A 21,763-nucleotide genomic window follows, 5' to 3' on the forward strand; every position below is an offset into this window, starting at 1 on the left:
ATTAAGGCAAGTTCTGCTTTAATTGAGTGGACAATGGTTGGTCAATGGTCTGACAAGAAGCAGTCTGTTGATTGTCATGTGTCATTGGTACGAGGCTTTCACTGAACAAGCCTTTGATTGTGAATGCATTTAGTTTCTTGGTCAAATGAATCCTCTTAAAATAGAAGTCAGCATTAAAACTATTCTGATCAAGTCTGAGCAGTCACATAACTGCTCAGACTTGCATGCATGTGTGTAAAAAGAATACATGTACTGATATGAGAGGGTTTACCTAAAAATAACTCTGCAGAGTCCTTTTGGAGATGGTTCTATTGTATGTAAATTTAGATACTGAATATGGTAATGCTTTTTGGAGCGTATGTGAGTGATTGTCTATTTGTTTGGATGGGGGTGGATGTTAATATCAGTGTAGAGCTCAAAAGTATACGCCCCATTTTACTCTTGGCTTGGGAATAAATTCTCCATTAATTTCCTCCATTTAAACAATAATTGGTCTGGAACCACAACAACAAGCTAGTTGTTGGACCATTACCTTAAAGAGAAGTTGTTAACATGATTTTTGAAAATAAAAGGAAACTGGAAATTATTAAGAAACTGAACAAATACATTTAAAAAAAATGTATACACAAGGGTAATATATTTTCTGGACACCTTTTGTTATTTGTTCTTGTCTATAAATGAAAGGGAGCATGGTTTCTGTGAATAAGTAAACATAATATTTTGTTGCTGTGCGTGTTTATTTTGTAAAATATTATTGCAGTTGCCCGATGCAATTGTCAAATTTCGGATGTTTTGTGCTTTATATAATGTTCGCAAAATCTTTCACTGCAATGTTGTAATAAAACTGTGTTCCTTCATTATTTGCATTCATAGAAGAATGCTTCCTTTAACTGATGGATGTGGAACAGCCTTACCTAGAAAATATTTCAGCAGATGCTACAGATAGATATCTGTCTGATGATACTTCATTAATCACACATTATTAATCCCATTCGGAACAAAGTTGCACTTGTCACTTGACAAATATCGATAGAACCCAACATTGTTTCTAGAAAGGCATGTGGGTGGAGTTTTTCCAAGTGCTTTGATCAAGAAAAATGATATTCCACTCACATATTTTATAGTGTAGATTTATAAATCTCAGCAGTCTGTCTCAATGGCAGTGTGATGCCTGAAGTTCCATTTTATCTATTCTTGTCTATGCCACCTGGATATGAAGCTGAAAAAAGGCAGGTCCCAGTCCTCACTTAATGTCAGTATGATGCATTCGTGTAAGAGTTTCCACAATATCTATTTTCTTCCCAGACACCTGCTCTTATTGTGAATGTTATATCATTGTCTTTGCAGTTATAGCAAGCCCCTTACGGCCGCCGTCTGCAGTGACCATTAACTGCATCTGTAAACACCAGATGACTTCAACCATTACAAGTTAATATAACTTTGTAGTCCTTTGTGGTGATGTGCCACATTTGTGCCAGAGGCTTCTGCAGAAAAACACAAAACGCAAAACCATTTTCATGACGATTGATAAATTATCCAAACAGATGCTCTGAATTTAGGTGCACGGGGAGATATCTTTAGCATAAATAGAAACTGAAAAATTCTCATGGCTTCACATTTACATTACATTTCAGTGCTGTTAGAAGCAGAACAAAAATTTGTATGCGATAAAATGACTGTGCCAGTTTAAAACATCCTTACTGGTGCGTGTGTGTGTGTGTGTGTGTGTGTGTGTGTGTGTGTGTGTGTGTGTGTGTGTGTGTGTGTGTGTGTGTGTGTGTGCATATTTGCATATCCCAGCTTTTGTGAGCCGGAGCTCACCCTGAACATGTCAGCAGTCTTGCTGGGGTGAATTTAGAGACACATAACAATTCACACAATTTAGGGTCTCCAATTAAAACTACTGCATGTCTTTAGACTTTGAGAAGAAACCGGAGAACTCAGAGGAAACCCAAGGAGACACAGGGAGAACATGCAAGCTCAATAAAGAAATGCCCCCTGTCACAACTGAACTGGTTCTTACTGTGTGGCAGAAGTGCTAGCCACTGGGCCACCATAATCTATCTCTCATACATATAGATGATAAATATGTCCATATAGGCCTCTATAAACCAAACCAAATTAATATATTATTCCAAACCATATCATAACCTGTTGAATTCTGTTTTCATATCCGATCCTTGCACCAGATCAGTGAGTGTGTAATAGACCCTCTTAAAACATATTCCTCAGATCAGCATGGGCCTATGGAAAATTAATATTTTCAGCCCAGTGAACAGATTATGTTCTTTGACAGGACTATCTATCCTAATACTAAGGACGCATGAAAGATCTCTGAGAACTATCTGCATTCATTTTATCTTCAACACATTTTTGAAGTCTTTTGTGTCCTTTCCTGTTAGCCCAGATGGTTGAATACATTTTCCTTAATGTTCATGTTTTGCCACTGTATCAGTTTCACTTGCAGAGGCTGATGTATTATCTTCAACAATCAAACTGGACACTATCTTCATTGAAGTCTACCTGAAAGCACTTGTGCACATCATTTCTGAGTCATCTCCACTGAGACTCCCCTATCTTGTTTTGCTTTTCAGTTATTTTTATTTCAGAAGTTGGCTTATATGTCTCAAACTAGTTTTATTATTTATATTGAGCCCCACTATGCATTGCTTTATTGTCACCTACAATTGGACAAGTGTGTGTTTAAACTGTCACTTGTCATCGCCGAAACTGCCTTTTGACAGACAAAAGCAGTTCAACTGTGAATACTAGCACTTGAGTGGGAGCACAAGGATGAATAGGGAGCTCATATCCTTTTTATTTGTAACCCTCACCTGTCGCTTTACTGCATAGCCCCAGAGTATTTTTAGCACTGAGCACTGTATACATGTGTGCACACTGTATGTGTTTGCTGGGATTCAAGTATGAACATAACAAAATAAAAAACAAGAGTTCACAACAATAAAAAAAAATTATTTGTTATTTGGGGAAAAAAAGTACATTTTTTTCATGTTTTTGAGGCAGCAGTTTGGTACACTATACCTATATTATTTTAGGTTGGAATTTGATGTTAGACAAAAATGAGTATTTTAATAAGTTGGTCGTCATGTACTTCTAATATCCCTTCAATAATGAGTCTAGTGTCTTTGTGATATTAAGTGCTGCTTGGGGGCGCTTACCAAGAAATATATGTGTTTAAGATTAATTGGACTTTGTCATGAATATTGTAATCACTCCCCAGTTTATTCAGTGGGGCGAGTGACCTGGTCTGTTGAAATGCTAATAAAAAGTGGATTTGTGGTAGCACTAGCACTATATCAATCTCCGTTGAAGACAATAGTATTTTCATTTTGCATGGGAAGAAGGACTCCTTTTAGGGAAGTATGGAAAAAAAAGCTGTCGTTATCAAATTGGAAAGATTGTTTCTCAACTGAGAGTTTTTTCAAGAAAAACTTTTCAGCAACATATAATTACGTTTTCTTGATCACGCCCAAGACAGATTAACATCTGTATACCATTTGACCTCAACAGCGCACACAATGATGCAGTGGGTTGAAGTGACACAGCTGACCCTAAAAATTCCTTTTTAATCCCTCATTCAGAGAACCCAATCTGTTCAATCAGTGAAAAACTCCTTTCACCATGACTTCCAGCTGCCACATGTTTCGTTATAGTTGCCCCACTCATGAGGTTGGTTTGAACACCTCCGTTTGAACTACAAAACATTGTTGATTGATCGACTACAGTTTCAAGAAATTGCGCAATTATCAACAAAATGACTCCTTTTAAATTATTTGCTTCATTTACTTTGTGTCATGCCACAGCTCACTTTCTTGGTGTAAAAATAAGTTTAGACCAAGCTATTTAGGTGAGGAATAAAGCTGAATATATCAGGAACTAATTAATTAATTATTAGTTAATTAATTCTGAACATATGAATCAGTAGTGTATGACAAGGGCCTTCTTGTGTGCTTCCTTGAAAGACCAGTGTTTCTCCTAAAAGTGTAATATACAGGAACAAACCTTCGAGGCTTGGCGGAATTAGCCACCCAGGACAATTTTTTTTTCATTATTTTGCAGAAAGCAATGCAAGCAAACGTATATTTCCACCAATTGTAGGATGATAATGGACTTGGCCAGATAGCTCTCTGGTACGGTGGAGAGTATGGTGAGCCATATGTCATTGTAAGACTAAATATGTTCCAGTGGGACATCATTAAATGAAAACATCTTCAAAAATATTAAGTGAATTGTGTAAAGTATTGTAAGTTTGTCGAAAAATTCTTAGTTTATTGGGTCATCAAAATGTATGTGCAATTTTATGCAATTACACTTAAACACAGCACTGCGTGATAAAATGTTAACTTTAAGATTGTTGTAGTACAGCATTGTCTAATTTTAGGAGGCCACATCTAGTCCATCAATGTGTTCTTTCAGCCTTTTGCTGTGTTTATACAACTAAGGATTTGTAAAAAAAATGCTCAGAGAACAGCTTTTGCAACCTGAGTCACTGGCAAGAAAACACAAATTCTGAGACAGATACATAGCTGGGGGAACTTAGGCAGCCGTTTAGCCATGTGTCACCCTAAGATTGGACTGACTGGATGAGTCACGTCCTGCCCTCAGCAGGACACAATGAGTCTACAGTCCTTGGGAATAGGACAGACTTCTCAGGGCATGTGATAAAAAACAAGTTTCAAACATGATTTAGTATTGTGCTCATGCTATACAGTATGTACTGGAAACATACTGGGGCCACATTTAAAACATCGTTTCCAATCCATTATGCTGTTTAGTCAGACTTCATGCGATTCATAACACCTTTCTACCTACAAATGTTTACACCTTACAGTTATCAGTTTTGTTAAAGTACCAGTAATGGTCAACATGTACTATGTGTAATGGGTCTTCCAGAATCTAAATGTTTACTGTTATTAAACACAATACATCTGAATTAATATTTGTTCAAATTAATATGTTTTGAAGAACAGTATCAACTGCAAGAAGAGTCCATTATTGGGAAAGTGAGTATCTCCTAGTTTTTTGCATGAATGCCGTCATGAGATTTAATCCTTTGCGACCTTGGCCAATGATACTCCTCATGACTTGTAATTTATTTAATTTTAGGAATCTGTATCTTAAGGTATGCTACTTTGGCCCTAATTGTTGTGTACATGAAGTTTATGTAAAGTTGGAAATGCGGCTGTAATTTTGCCGACTTGCTATCTATATTTCCTTAATCATATCGATGTTTGGGTGGATGATTACAATAGTGCCATTTGAATCATTTATACAATTCACTTAAGTATATTTCCTTTAGCATGCAAAACTTGGCTATCTGGGAAATAATTGTTGTATAATGTATATGATTATTTTACCAAAATAAATTGTCCAGACTGGTATTTGTTAATAACACCTGATCTAATAGTCCTGTATTTGTGATACATTTCTGTGGGGTAGAGACCTAAAAAAAAAACATTTCTTTGATAAGGATTGGCCATTCACTATTGTACATTCATTTGTGGAGTATTGCATACATGTACATCCAGATATTCCTTGGATATAATTATGAACATTATATGGATTGCAATGGTCTCAGTCATATTTGGGTCAGAGATGACAAGGTATATCCAAACAGTGTTATCGTGAAATAAATGTCTCTTGCCATGGTAAAGATGTATTTCACCATTATGACAATTATTTTGGGAGAGACCAACTGTTGTGCAAGCATTACATGTGTCAATAGCATGTTTTTATTTAGCTTATTACTGGCCTTTTTGCAATCTCTCTATGTAGCCTGCCTCCAACTTCCCTACCACAAAGAGGATAAGGTGTGTTTTTTGTTTTTTTTCCCCTCACTTTCAAGAGACTCTTCCTTTTCCTGGTAATCCAATCAAGTGATGACTCAGAATACTTTGAGGCCAACAAAAGGGCTAGCTATTTGTATAGAGACATCCTGTAAAGTGTATTCTGTCAGTACATGAAGTGATATTACATTATACTCTAAGTGTCCATGAAAATGCACTACAGGATAGACCATTCTAAACATAAACATCCGATTTTATTTGACAGTTGTCTGACAGTTTTTTTGACTGTGAAAGAATATTTTGCCCTGTATTGTTATAGCACTTCCTGACGTCTTTCATTTTCAGCCTTTATCTTCTGGGGTCTCTACAGCAAATCAACCTCCTCCATCTAACCCTGTTCTCTGTATGAGGTTCTCAGTCATCCAGGTCAAGGTGAATTCTTGTCAAAGTCTTCTTGTCTTCACAACTGGACTTGAATTCCTCTACTTGAAGAAGTTTCACCTCTCACAGAGAGGCTTCTTCAGTTATATGACTGATGGGGAGTTTCTGAATATAACTGTGCTCTGTATCCTCTTTTCACACACCAACTAACATCATGTCCTCTTTTAATACATCCATAAATCTTCTATTTGGTCCTCCTTCAGCCCTTCTGCCTGGAAGTTCTAGCCCCGGCATCCTTTTACCAATATATTCACTATCCCCCGGCTGTACATAACAAAAGCATCTCAGTCTTGCTTCTGACTTTATTGCCAAAACATCTGACATACCTCCACCTCTCTATATTTTCTGCCACTTGTTTTCTGCTCTCACTACACATCACAAGGTCATCTGCAAGATACATACGATACCATAGCCATCTCTGGGAACCATGTCATATGCTTTTACCAGGTATAAAAAGGCACAGTGCCGCTGACCTATGCACTTCTCTACCAGCGGTCTTGAAGCAAATACTGTGAAAAGCAGTTCAACTGTTATGAAATGTAAATATGGATACCTTTAAACATATACTTAAATGAGGGGTTGCAGATAGAGTGCTTTAAAGTTGTCATTGAAAGATATTATGCACTATATCATTTAACTCTTTTCATACAGACACTTTGCAATAATGCAAAAATCAGTGAAAACCCTGCATTTGGCCATAACACCACACCTCATCTCAAACTGCATCCTGAAGTTGTTTTGAATGCTGTTGAAGTAAAATTGTACTTTGCTTTAAACTAAAAGCGCTATCTGTATACAACTGTATTCAACTTTAATACTGTCTCTGGGGTGAACCTCATTCTGGATTCATATCACAGCTGCATTTACAAGGTTCTTGCCAAGAAAACTGTACCTGCCCTCACATGCTAGACAATAATACCTTTTTATATTCATGGGCGGCAATAAGGCACATTCAGCAGACACACACCTATTATTCATGTGGAATAAATAAAGTTGCTCCAGCAGATTTCCATGTCTGCTAATGGATAGAATTTACATGACGAGCAACTGGGACAGGCAGATGACTTGTAAGCCTAATTATGACATGTCAAACAGATCTCTGTGGAGGTGTTATGGCAATTTGTGCTCAACGATGCAACAAGGTTCCATTTGCATTGAAAGCTATTAAAACATCTGCATAGCAGTTAAGAAAAACTCCATGTCATGCTTTTCAGAGGGTGTGCCTGACCCTAATGCAAAGATACTCAGGAGGTAAGGCTGGAGAGGGGTTTATTTACAAAAGGGGATGTTCTGGATCCGCATTGTTTCTGCGGCTGCCTCAGGAACGTTGCGAGGAAGGACGAGGCATAGTTTTCTGGACTTGGAAAGAAGGAAAGCAGAGGCATTGAACTCTGGAACAAGGAACTTGCAAGGAAACCAGTGAGGCATAGCTCCAGACTCAAGAATTAAAAAAAAAAAAAATAATAATGGATCTCACTGAGAAGCTGAAGCACCACCAGGAAGAGATGACTTGAATCATGGCTATGAGTCCTTGAGGAAGTACCCACTGTGGGTTCACAATCTGTCACCAAAGGGCTGGCAGGAGATACCTCTTACGCTCAACCTGACGTGATCTGATGGCCCACATGTGTGCAATGCACCCTCGCTGAAATCCATTCTTCTGCTCAATCAGGCTCACTGGTGAAGGACGGAGGTAAAAGGACCTGTGGAGCTATACAGACACATGACCCCGTATCCCAACATTACCCCCCTCCCTCATCGAAATGCAGGAATGAGACACCCAAGAGCAGCCCTCTGGGTCATAGCCCTCCCAATCCTCAAACTGCTCTGGGATTACCCAGGAAGGTTGGGTGGACACGGAGGCCAGGAGGTACATGGAGACAAACTGCAGTGAGACTGAATACAGACTCTACTTCATAGGGACCGATGAATCTAGATTCCGATTTCTTAGAGACTGACAAGGGGATGTCACGAGATAAGAGCCAGACCTTCTGCCCAGGTTAGTAGATGGGAGCAGGAATCTGTTTCCGGTCAGCAAAGCCATGGCTCTGTTCAGAGGTGGTCAATGGTAGGATTTGTTGCGTTCACATACAGGACAAGCGAGGATGTGGTCTTATGTTTGTGTGGATGGATGGCAATTCAAGGGCCACAGTTCAGCTGACACTGAGATGGGCAGAGAATTTGGAAGAATGGGCCCATTTAATGAGATGAGACAGAGGGGGGACATACATTCTGCCTGTTAGACCAGTGTCTGATTCAGTCTGGAGACCCTGGTGGATGATATCCTCAATGTCCCACAAAAGAGCCCTTATGGTGCAGTTTGGTGGCAGGATGGGAGCTGGGGTCTACATTCATAGTTTCAGGGCTTGAAACACAGTTGAGGCATTGCAAAGCCCAAAGGGCATGATTAGGTACTCAAAGTGTCCAATGAGGTCTTGATGGTCCTCTTCCATTCATCTCCCTGGCGGATCCGAACAAGATGGTAGGCATTGGAGGTTGACCTTGGAAAAGATGGTGGCTCCTTGAGTAGGTTTGAAGGCTGATGAAAAAGGGATAAGGAATATATATTCTTGATGGTGATCTGGTTCAGTCCTCTGGAATTGAGTGGGCCGTCCTTTTACTGATGAAAAAGAAGCCTGCCCCCAGGGGAGATAGGTGGCGGATAATACCCGCAGCGAATGATTCGTGGATGTATTTCTCCATGGCTTCCATCTCCGGACAGTAAATATTAAAGCTGACCAGAAGGTAGCGGTGCCCCAGGGAGAAGATCAATTGCAGACTCGTAGGGACAGTGAGGAGGAATAGAAGGCCTTATCTTTGCTAAAGACTTGGCTGAACACATGATATTCTTTGGGGATGAGGGACAAGTCAACAGGTCAGCTTCCTTGGGGTTAGTGGGAGTCCAACCTGGCGGGCCAGCACTCTGTAGGCAGCGAGATAGATAGCTAGGAGACCAGGATTCGATTCTAAGCTCAGACCAGTTAATGTGCGAATGGTGGTGTAGAAGCCAAGGACGATGGGTGAGTGCGACATAGGATATTTGTTCATGTTGGTTTCCAGAAACTATCAACTCTTAGGTCTTGGTCTTGTGAGTGATCCAGGGAAAAGCTCCACCATCCAGAGCTGAGACATTTAAGGGGGTGGGCAGAGGCAAGTATTCAATGTTTGATTGTAGGACGATTTTTGCTCACAACCGGAATCAAAGTGCATTGAGGCCAAGGGAGTCGTTGTGGAAAACAAGAATGGCAGGGAGCATGAATGGCGGCGAGGTACCTGCACTGAGATGGCCCAGCAATCCTCCCGCAGGTTTCTGGACTTGGGAATGAGGAAGGCAGAGGTGTCGAACTCTGGAACGAGGAACTTGTGAGGAAACAAGTGAGGCGTGGCTCTCCAGACTCAGGAACAAAAATAAAAGAGGTGACAAACCACTGGAAGGGATGATTGGAATTGTGGCAATGAGTCCATGTGGAAGTAGCCGTTTTAACAATCAGGCACCAAAGGGCTGGCAGCAGACTCCTCTTGCGTTCAACCTGACAAAACCTGATGACCGGCAGGCGTGCACCACACCACAGCTGCAATCCAGTTTCCTGATCATACAGGCTCACTGGTGAGGGACTGAGGTGAAAGGAGCTGCATACAGACACATGACCCTGGATCCCGACTCTCCAGGCCTGATTTTTTTACCTAAGGACAAGCCTGTCAAAAAAGAAATCAGATTTCTGTTTCACTCTGACCAAGATAATAGCTATCATTTACTACTGCTTGAGCAGCCATCGAGCAGCTTTTTCTTATTTTTGTTTATAAAAGATGTGACCCAGACAATAATTACCTGAAAACATACTTTGAAAGTAATGGCGTCTTGTGACACTTTCCAACTAATACATTTGTTATTGATGGTATCAGATAGTGCATCCGTTGTTTGTTTGTCGTGTCTGAAAGAAGTTGATTTTTTTATTTAGCAGATATAAAATCTAGGGATGATGTTAGATGGGAAAGCTCACTTCAAAAAATATTAAGTGAGCTCACCATTATGAAGCTAGCTGTAATTACTGGAGGACACTGGTCTACAGGAAGAGAATTAGAGCACTGAAATATAATAGTTGTTCTTTAAGAGTGTAGTATAGTATTTGTAAATATAGGACTAACAGGTGAACAATCTGCAGCAAAAAGTCACTGGTTGTTGCTTTAATAAAGCAACTGCGTTGACGTTATGTTTTGATCTTCATATCCTCAACTTAGTTTGAAACATGTAAGCCTAACCTGGTTTATCTAAACCTAACTATATGAATGTTGATGTCCTTGAAAGCTTTTCTTGAATAATAAAAAGGACCTTAAATGGATTAAAATTGCCCCCCTCTGATAGCAATAAGGTAGCACCATATGAAGTGATCAAAGCCTTTTTTTATGTTTTGTTTTTTTTTTGTTTGTTTTTTTATGTTTGTTTCAATGCCATGTATAAGTTTTGTTTTGTAATAACAGAAAAAAAAAATTAAAGGTTAATTATGTGCTAAGATTAGTTTTTGAAATGTTGAACATTTTGGTTTGGAATAATGATGTATTGAATTTAAAACTACAACAAGCATTTTAACAATTTCACTAGACAGGAGAAAAGACTGATGACTGAGTCATCATATTATCAAATGCCACACTTGCATGTTTTATTGTAAAAGGGCTGAGGGAAGTTTACTCATGAATAGCTCACTGTTGGCAAGCAGAAGAGTCTTCCAAAAAGGACTCCCATTTCCTGCATTCTACATACTTTGGAATTCTGGACAACTGACACTGAAATTGTAACAGTAGACAAAGCAGATAAAATATGTAAAATAGATGTATAGAATGCATTTTGAAGAGATAAATATAGGGATGTCACTTATTCAGAATTAGGAATGAAAAAAATTGAAAGAATCAGAAAAAAGAAATAGATGGTGCTTCTTATCCTTATATTAGATAATATATAATAATATTATTTCTAATGTGTGTTTATATATAATATTAGACACAGTAAACCAGCTGATCTGTTGTGTCATTTTATTGTTTTGGCAGGAGGATGTGTAGCATCTGTCTTTGCAGCAGAGCTCCTGAATGTTGCAATAACTGCCATCTAAAATGATGCATTGGTAATGTGTCTCCATAATTCATACCCACTGCCCGTGAAGGGCAATGCTCAGGTTGACGTGCATGTCAGTTGGCCTTATGTGTCAAGGTCTCTTCGACTGGTCCTGCCCTGATCTCTTTGGGCCATTTCACAGTGACAGGATGAACATTGACCTCTGTCATTCCAGCGGGTGAGCAGCCTGCCACTGCCGGGCAGACTCCCTGCAACCCTTCGCCCTGCAGATCTGTGTATGAGCCCACCTCCATAGTGGCCCCAGCTGGCTCCACTTCATTATGTGCTGATTAGGAATATGTGTGTTTGATCATTTCTGAATAATCTCAGAATTAAGCAATATTTCAATTTAAAAAAAAAAAAAAATGAACCATTCAAATAGATTTTAAACTTTTACACGACCCCAGAGGTTTTCATCATTTCAAATTATGTTCTACAGCTTATTAAGGTGCTCATTAGGGTCAAGATCTGCTTGATGACACTATTAGAAGGAGTAGACCATGAAATTGAGGTGCATGTCTGCCTAACCTGAAGCTGACGTCTCAAGGTGTACTCACCTGTTCTCTCTCAGGAGGAGCAATTATATCAAGAGGAAAAAGGAGTGTGTGTGTGTCTAAATGGGTGGGGGTTGGATCCCATATGGCCTCTGAGCTGAGCCTTGGCTAATTGGCAGTGTTCAGGATTCAGAGTCGGTTCAAGAGAAAGCACTCAACTCTTCTCTTTCCATTGGCTCAACATCTTTGTTTTGCTTTGTGAACTCTTGCCTTTTGATGTGGGCAGAGGAAAAAAAAATACATAAAACGAGAGTGTTTTATTCATGTTGGTTTGGAATAAAATCAGTCAAGATCACCTTGTTGTTGTGTGTAAGCACAGAAAGTGTTCTTCATGGAAGCATGTGGATTGAGTGGCAATTTCAAAGCTAATTTCTGACAATGCTTCTTTTTTCCCCACTCCCTCAACAACCAAAAGCAAATGAATGATTTATGAGACTGTCACTCCGAGCATGCAGGGCGTGTAGGACTGTACATCCCAACTATTCTCTCAGTTTTCCAACAGCTTGCAGCATGTTTTTTCCTGAGACAACAATGCTAATTAAGTGGCTGGAAAGAAACCCTGATATAGTGACTTCTAAAATAGTGGCTTTACTCCTGTGGGCTCAAACACATTTCATCAGTGGAGCCGTACCTTGCTAAATATACGAGGGCTTTCGGCCTAATTCAAAAGGTCATCAATGCTTTTTTGTTTTAACAAATGTTTTACTCTTTTTTTTTTTTTTTTGTAGGCCCGTAGATTATTAAAAATCTTGGCTGGATATAACGGAATCAGTCCTCGTGCCCTTTTTGCATGGTTACATCTGCATTTTAAAATGTTCAACCTTGATGTCATAAATAACCACCACATGACAACATATTATGTGAAATAAATAGTTGCAGTGGTTATTCAGTTAGAGATGACTGTGCTTTAACTTATTTGCCGCTTTTCATCTAATATTGAATCCCCATCAAATCTCATTCTATTAAATAAGACCACAAATTAAGAAAATGGATCATGCCCTATTTATTTTTTTCTTATTAATATTATTACTAATCGATTGAAATGTTTAATGATTTATCACCATATTACGAAAACATGTCACTTATAATAATTTAAACTAAACCCATATACTATTATGATACTGTAATATGGAGTATAATAAAATTATATTGTAATGGCATTAATCCATCCAATAGCCTTAGTCACATATTTTCAGTGGTGTTTTGATGTATGATTTAAATTTCCCTTGGTTTTATGCCATTAACTAGTTAATGGATTACTAAAGCACAATCTTTATTATTTTTTCTGGGCTTAAACTAGCTGAACTGATACCGACACACTGTGAAATGTATTTTTTAAATTTCTCTTTATTTCAAAAGAGATAGGTTTCCAAATGGTTGGTAAATGAAGCAGTGGCATATCAATGAAATAATAAATGATATGGCCTCTCTTGCCATTTGCTCCGTCGGCAGAATTGTAATGCTTTCACAGTCAATGCAGTCATTGAATGAATGTATAAGAAAAGAAGCTACCCTCAGGGAAAGTTCTAAACAATGTATTTAGCTCAATTTGAGGTCTCTTTGTTGTCTTTCTGCTAAGCGTTGCTGCCTTGGATGCCCTGCTGGTGTTACATCACTCATGCTAAGAATTGCATACCCGTTTGTCTCCTCTTTGGGGAATGCAGGCACCCTAGTGGCATTGTATGCCTGTGTTAGTGTAGAAAAACACCAGCCCAATTATGGTCTTCAAATACAATGCGATGAAAGGGCAGTGGAATAAGAAAACATTGTTTATGTCATTTGTGTACAGTAAGCCAGCACAGTGTTAAGCCATAGCTTTGATTGGCTCATTGTTTGCAGTAGGGCCACTCTGGACATGATCCACAAATACTATACTTACAACAGACTTTGCTATGGCAACAGAAGAGCAGTTTTGTTCAGCAAAAACAGTCTTTGAAAGCAAAAATCTTATGTTGTAAAGCAAAATCAAAGCATGTGTTCTATAACTGCTCATCTTTAGTTTTTTCTTCTTTTTTTCTGCAAACAACTTTTGTAAAAGAGAAGTTAAATGGGCAAATCATTAAAAAAATAACAGTACAGATTCATATTTGTGTTATTTTGGCTTTTTTGGTGTCTTTATATTAATATATTAATTTTAATCTTTATATTAATAATTAAACATAATTAATGCTATCTCCCTAGAGGAATTTTGGTAAAATATGTCTGTATTCTCTAACAAAGAAATTACATATTTTATCTTAATTATATTTCATATTGTAATTCCAACACTTTACGGCTCCATCCTTTTTTTTCAGTTAATAGTCTTTATTTATTTAGTTTAAGAATCTGTATTCAGAATCTGAAAATTGCTGAATATATGATTAGTCACTGGTCATTAAAAGCATCACACTTGGGGGGGGGGCTCTTCAAAAAATTCTCGATAGCTTTGTAAGAAAGCACATAAATATGAGAGAAAATTTTGTGAACAATCTGCCTGAAATTACCTTAAATTGGCACATAATTACAGCTGTCATGTATTTTCTGATGTGAATAGGCATTTCAAAACAAACAATCAAACAAAAATAAAAATGAACTATTACCCAGCAGAAAGTAGTGCAAAGAAAAAAAAAAAAACAAAACAACCAACAATGTGAAACATAGCAAAATGTCACCATTCAATTGCTCTCATGCTGCTGGTACTCTCAGTGATGTCTTTATTTTTGGGTAGTTCTAGTACAACCTGTACTGTACATCTCTGCTGTCAGAGAAACTCAGCATTGTAATATACGACATAATACCTGAGCAGATATCGCTTAGGTATCAGTATGATATACTGATACTAAAAGCCCACTTTAAAATGAAGTCTTGCATATTGCAATGTACGAATACTGAAAAAATGAGCACTAACTACACATACCAAATATTTCCCCATTCCTATAAACCGTGTTCAGTCATAACGAAACCGTTCAAAGTAGCCAGACGGCATCTTCATCTACAGTACAGTTAAGGATCTCCATATACGTAGTTTTTTCGAACTGCTAATCCTCTTCTTTATGTCTAGTTTCAGTTAGGGTTGCTGCTTTCCAAAAATATCTTCCCTTCAGCTCTTAGAATATCAGCACAGATAAAATCTGAATAGCAGTTTGATTGTACCATTGTTGGGTGACATTAAAACCTGTCAGCCCTCAGTGGATTACTTTCAAAGAGACACAGCACTAAAAGCTCCTGCACTGAGCGCATCCTGTGAAAGCAGGCAGCATTTTTACACAGAAGGTGGCTGATACTTTTCCAAATACAGTGTATGTCTTGAAGTCTATTTTTGTTGTTTTTTTTGACCATGCTCACTGAACAGATGCCCTTCATTAATATGACTCCCATTACAGTTTGATGCTTCTTAATTTTAATTTATATCTAGTCTGTCCAGTTCTTTTATGATGTGTTAACAGTTAATATATAATTGTTCAGCCATGTCCTAACCACATTACAAAATGTAAGATCTACCACTGTGATCGTCAGGTCTGCAGTCAAGGATGAAAACAGTGTTATTAATTTGAACCTGCTCAACCTGATCCGTCACATGTTTTAAATGGATTATACTTTGCATGCAGACTTCAGAATCGTTCATTAGTACACAATGGCACTTTGTACGTTCATCAAAGTGCAGCAATTACCTCATGTGTCTTTTCAAATGTGTGACATAAATCGTTTGAAACACATATTTACTGCCACTGCAGGTTTCTCAGAAACGTCTTCAAGACTTGACCCAGTTATCATGCCTGTGCTTGTGAATAATCCATTGTAGGACCATTATCATATATGGTGCCCAAGGAGGAGACCTAATCCTTTTTCATGAAAGCAAATATGTCAGTGAATGAGTACAGAATGTGAGCAATACATTACATAAAATTCAATGATCTTGTGAAATGAATAGCAGCTATAACTATTGAAAGTATCAAGATGAAGAGAGAAGTTAGCTGTACTACATTAAAATGAGAGAGGATTCTGAAATTGTCACAACGAATAGCGCGGCTCGTGAAGATCAAAGCTGTCTTTTTTTTTTTTTTTCCCCACATATTTTACCTTTCATTAAAAGAATTGAAATCTTCTCATGTCACCATAATGTTGGCAACAACGAATTTGCACAGCTGTGGGGGAATTCCCCAAGGCACTAACCTGGTGGTTGGAGCGGGATTCTCTCGCAAAGAGTTGCATGCAGATGAGGCAGCTGGAACAGTGAGTTGAGGAAAAGCCTGTGTCGAATGCGCAGAGCCTACAGGGAGGCCGGGTGAAGGTACCTGTGTGTTATAGAAACAGAGGCTTTGGATTTTAATAGTGACCTACTTTCTGCTGTTGAGCAAGAATCTTGTACATGGGGTCAGGCTGAACAAGTTTCTTCTGAACTGGATCAGAAGAAAGACTCAGACATTTGTGCATTCATCTTAACCATAGCTGGGGTCAGACTCATGCTCTGGATTTGTGCTATTAAGGATTATAATGTCCATGCACATACAATGAAAAGACACCTATGCCTTTTTGTTTTGGTTAATGGCTGCCACAAACGTCACAATCCTCTCTTCACTCTTGGCATATTAAAGCATACAAATGGTCAAAATAGGCGGTAGGACATACAGTGAATATGTTCAGAAAGAAGGTGTTTGTATACCACCCAATTCATGGCACAGCCTTTATATATAACTTATTCCATAAAATCTGGTGTGTGTACCTTTGCAATATGGGATGGGAAATTTATAAAATGTTAAAAACACCAGTCTAGTTGGTGTCCAGTTTATTGTGTTGAAAGGTGCTCATAACAGATTGATCACAATAGATAGTGTTGCGAAATATTGATGTGAAAAGTTGCTGACAGATTTGTCCTCTATACTCTTCAGCATTCTGTGTCATATAAGTTTTTGTCCCGGCTTCTGTCAGGACATTTCTTGTTTTGGACTGTTGAGTTTTTTGAAAATGTCAATGTGTATCATTTACTGGTTGTAGTTCCTGTGTTTGTTTACTTTTTTTTTTCCATCAGAATGATTTCTTGTCACCTTTTTTCCTGTATGTCTCTCAAGTTTGTTTTTTTTTTCTACATTTTAAACATTTAGAGTTGATCTGTTTTGGGAAATAAACAGATATCATCAGTAACAACTATGTTTTCATATATAATTTAGAACCATTTGAATTGGCATAACTAGAATAAATACGCTGGTCACCCCCATCTAGATGACTTATGATATTTCTGTGATGATTCTCTGATGGAATATTGCCCTCATGATGAATAAAATTGTATTCATTATTTAATGGCAAATGATTTATGCACAACTCCTGCCACCTTGTGCTCTGGTACAAAGTATTTTTTAGTTTTATAGATGAGAAGTAATGGAGCCTTTGTTTTCTGTCCCATTTCCAAATGACCTATTTAGTGTTCAAGAAAAAGGTGTTTTTTTCCCCCTTTATTTAAACTTTCTTCTTTTCTTCCGTTGTTGGAAATTAGACACATTCTGATAATTCTGTCTTTATTAGAAATGCATTTGAAAAGCACTTGATTTGCACCACAATTCCACTTTGAAAAAAATAGTAACTGTCAAATACAACCAAGCCAGCGAATGTGAAGGCGTCACCATTATCGTCTGCTATAAATGGTACACAGTTGGCTGCTAACAATGGACCATTTATTTTTGCCCAAGAATTTATGAGGTTACAGCAAGCCCACCAGGCCGCTTGTTATCAAAATGCTAAAGTTGTTTGCCAGATAAAAGTGTGCCCTTGAAGACATGAGAAACTACAACTGAATGGTCAGGGAAAAAACACTAAGAATAGATAAAAATACAATTTAAAAAAAGATATGACTGCAAGTAATATGAATTGTAAGATCAGTACTATCATTTAAATACAGTTTCTGAATGATGTTTAATAACTGAAATGTAAGACGCAGATTTAGATGCAAAGTCAGAAATTGGCACTAATATGTAAATGAAGGTGCATTGTCTATTTTTATGGCAGTGGGATATCATATCTGGTCAGGTGCCAGTTGCTGAATATTTCTTGGCGTATTCTCTTGCAATGTGTTTGCTATAGCTGTCTTAACATGTATTCAAAATGCAGAGGCCATGGATTTAAATAGTAATTTTGTGAAAAAGAAAAAAAAAACTGAACTTTGAAACTTAGCATGAGGTTTGAATGCTTTTTGCTGAGGGATTGGAGGCCAGCTTATAATTTGAGAATGTGCTGGGAGACATTAGTTTGTCTATTGAGCAGTTCCTTTGAATAATGCATTACCCTGAACTTGTCATCACACTGGAAACAGCAACGTGTTGCCTGACACTTGTTCCACCACAGAAACTCTGTTTCCTGTCTCCTAATAAGTTTCCTTTCAAGGAAGACAAAATAAATGGTTGCAGTATAAAAGTAGTGCCTTTACTTCAGAAAAAAAATGACTGACCTAAATTTCACGGCATTCCTGGCAGTTTTTCTCCAGTGCTAATATCCAGCTGTGCCTATTTATCTTACTGTATCTGCTCATCTACTATACATTCATAGAAAATGCCGCATGTACAGTATATCCAGAGGAAACTAAATATTTTGCACATAGTTCAAACACCTTAAAAAATTTCAAATTTTGCAGCATTTTCGAATCGCATTTACCTGTTTTCCAAAGTAGAAAATGTGTTTGTCCATGTAAACAAACAACAATGCACTTCCTCAAGGTAATGATGTTAATGTTAAATGTGTTTATAGTAACTAAAATGATAGTCTTAGTGAGCATATAGTCTTGCTACCATAATGAGTTGCATCTCAAGTTATAGAGATATATGAATTACTCTAAATTACAACATTTAGGCCTTTTGTGTTTGTGCCAGAAACTGAAAAGAAGCTTTTCATTGCATGGAAAGACACAAAAAAGTATTGTATGCACTGAATATGTATTCTTCTCATGTAGCTACTACCATGTCTTTCTCCACATTGACCTCCAGATTAGTAGGATCGATTAAGTTTGTTGCTTAACTTAAATAAGTAAGCCAGTGCTGCAGAATCATGAGGAAAAGGAATTGCTTTGTGAATACTCTTGGTATAAGTCTGAGCAGGTATCATGTAAATGTAGAACACCAGCAATCTATCATACACTGAAGACCATTTGAGAACGATGTTCTGGTTGTCATCACATTCTGTAAATCGAAATGGGAGGCTGAAACTGAACGTCGCCTGAACAACATGAGCAAGTTGGTGTTAGACTGGCATACAAAATGAAAAGGACAAGCTTATGCGTCCTCACACATTGGATCTATCAATGGTGTATAACTTGCAGTGTGTCTTTGTGGAAACTTATCTATATAATGTTGTTCTGTTAAATATTGAATTGTGGATTCTGTGATATTCGTATTTACAGATCTAATACTTTAATTTATATTTTACTTATTGTGAAGTTTCTCTTTGTGGCACTTTGTTATTTACACAGTGAGAATGAACATCAGTATCCTTCTGAGTAGATAAAATGACCCAAATCAAAATCAAATGTTTTGGTCCTGGTGGTTTATGAAATCAAACTTTTAATCGTGAAACGTTGGCATGTGGTGATTATAATTGTCGAAAGGGCTATTTAGTTTCATGTATACAAGAGTACTAAGTTAACAGCAAAAAAAATTAGTCAAGTCAAAATAGTCAGTAAGTGCCTGAATGAGATTATTGTTCACACTCAAACATTCTTCAGATAAACCAAATAAATAGTGCCAAGATGTCATGGTGCTTCCTGTAAAGACCATTAAAACCATTTGTGTCCTGCTAAACAAGGTGCTTTGGATAGATAACCTGTGGTTTAATCTGTAAGACTGTCTATTTTATAGTCTGTTTTACTATTCAGCTTCTAATTTAGATGGGTGTTTAACATCTACTGTATAAAATAAATATGCTGTAAAAATTCCCTGTATTCAAGAATCTCCAATTTGAACAGCAGTTGTGAGTGAAAGCACTGCACAAACAACATGAAACCAAATAACAGTTTCCAGACATGAATGCATATTTATTTTCTTTCCTTTAAATGTTCTAAATAGAGTGTTTATAAAATTAGAAATTCAGTGATCAACATGTTTTGATTGGATTTTCAATACAGTCAGATGGGAGTTGGGGGGGCACAGGCTGAAGGCAATTAGTATAAGTCTCTAAAATGTAGGTTGATAGATCTCTAGAAAATAGCAAAAATAACATATAGAATAAAAACCCTCATACTAAAGACATAAGAAAATTTAGTGAAATGACATAGACAGAAATGATAAGATTTTAAAAACCAATACTTGTATCATGATTTGATCCGAGCTTTTGTTGATTTGCATCATTGCACTGATACGTGAGTGTTTGAATTTTCAGTCCAGAAAAAAAAACTAATAAATACATAAAGTTAATAAAAATTGAAATGTGATTCTATCAAACAAGGGATAGTAAAAGAAAGACAGCTAAATGTTGAAAAAAAAAATACTATCTCTGTCACTTGTCACTTAATTTTTTATGGTCACACCAAAATTCATCTTCAAGGGGACAACGACTTAATAGAATTTGAGTATAATACACTATCAGCAAAAGGCAGCAATTGCTGTCAGTTCAAATATTTGTATAATCACAGTTTTAACACCATGGCTAAAAATAATTAAATTCTGTTAATTTTGCATAAAGCACAATTTTGAATATAAAAGCAGTGGGGTGGCTTTTTGAACTGTACATGAGGGTTACACGACACTATTACATAGTGAGTGGAACCTGAATTACCTCAGACACTTTGCAAAGACACAACATGGAAACTCAATAGAAAAATGGGTAAGGATCTGCTAATACATCATTGTCATTCTCTGGCTTTATCTGCACACTTTCCAGTTGATGTGCATGACATCTCTTCGTCGCTTCTAGTTTTATCATATTTCTTTATAAATAAATAAGTTACTTCAGTTATCTTGATAAAAATATATGGACACAAAGTATAAAATAACCATCATGTTCTACATATGTACGTATTGTTGTATGATAAAACTGAAAGATGTATTTACATGATCCCATCTAAAGTATCGGACTTAGGCATCCATGTTTGTGTGTATTTATGTTTAAAATTATACAGGTTGAAAAGTATTACAAATCAAAATTGGGACGTCAGTTAAAATGTGATAATATGAAAGAATTAATATGATCCTATTCAAAAGCATTATTTTTTGTTGTATTGATTTATTGTATCACTACTTTTTTATGAAACATCATGACCTTTTATTTGGTTGGATGCCGACAATGTCATTTAAGTCACAGAACAATTAATTGAAATTGTTGTTTTTCCACCCATATAGATGATATATTAAGTAATTCATAAATTACAACATACTAAGTAAAATAATGTTGTTCTAAGTCTGTGTTTCACAAATTTCTCATGTAAATTCCTGAAAATGTACTGACTGTTCATGTCTGGTACTTAAGTACTCTTGTTGACTTAAAGAGGTCGATTTACCCAGAGTTTTCTGAGGATTAGGTAGAAAAAATAAAAATAAGTAAACTTATCAGCTTTAGTAAGTTACATGTCTTTGCATAGCAGGAAATAAACAATCAGCTCGTTGCCATGTTTCTGTCTGGTCTTTTTTTTCCTACATGTCTCTGATCATCTGAAACCCGTACTTATCTATTGCACACTAATTGCTGCATTGAGAGTTGTGTCATTTACCGTGAGAGGCCAAACCACAAGAGACCGCCAGAAGAAACATTTCAAAACATTTAAAATAATCCATTTTTTTTTCTAGGGTGTCATTCCAGCATAAATCAGGCTGAATATCGTATTACCACCCAAATAGCTGCACAAGACACATTACTCTTTAGATCAGTCTGATCTGTGATGTGCTGTCTGACAGGAGAGT

General features: G+C 37.2%; 1 protein-coding gene across 2 annotated transcripts in view; it reads left to right on the forward strand.

The window, feature by feature from the left end:
* The window catches only part of cntn4 (contactin 4), a 176,299-nt gene that overhangs the window by 37,939 nt on the left and 116,597 nt on the right, over nt 1-21,763 (forward strand). The gene's annotated exons all lie outside the window — the stretch shown is intronic.

This window comes from Fistularia commersonii, chromosome 21, assembly GCF_037954325.1.
Source record: "Fistularia commersonii isolate RoL2024-O1a breed Wild chromosome 21, RoL_Fcom_v1.0, whole genome shotgun sequence".
Taxonomy (NCBI): Eukaryota; Metazoa; Chordata; class Actinopteri; order Syngnathiformes; family Fistulariidae; genus Fistularia; species Fistularia commersonii.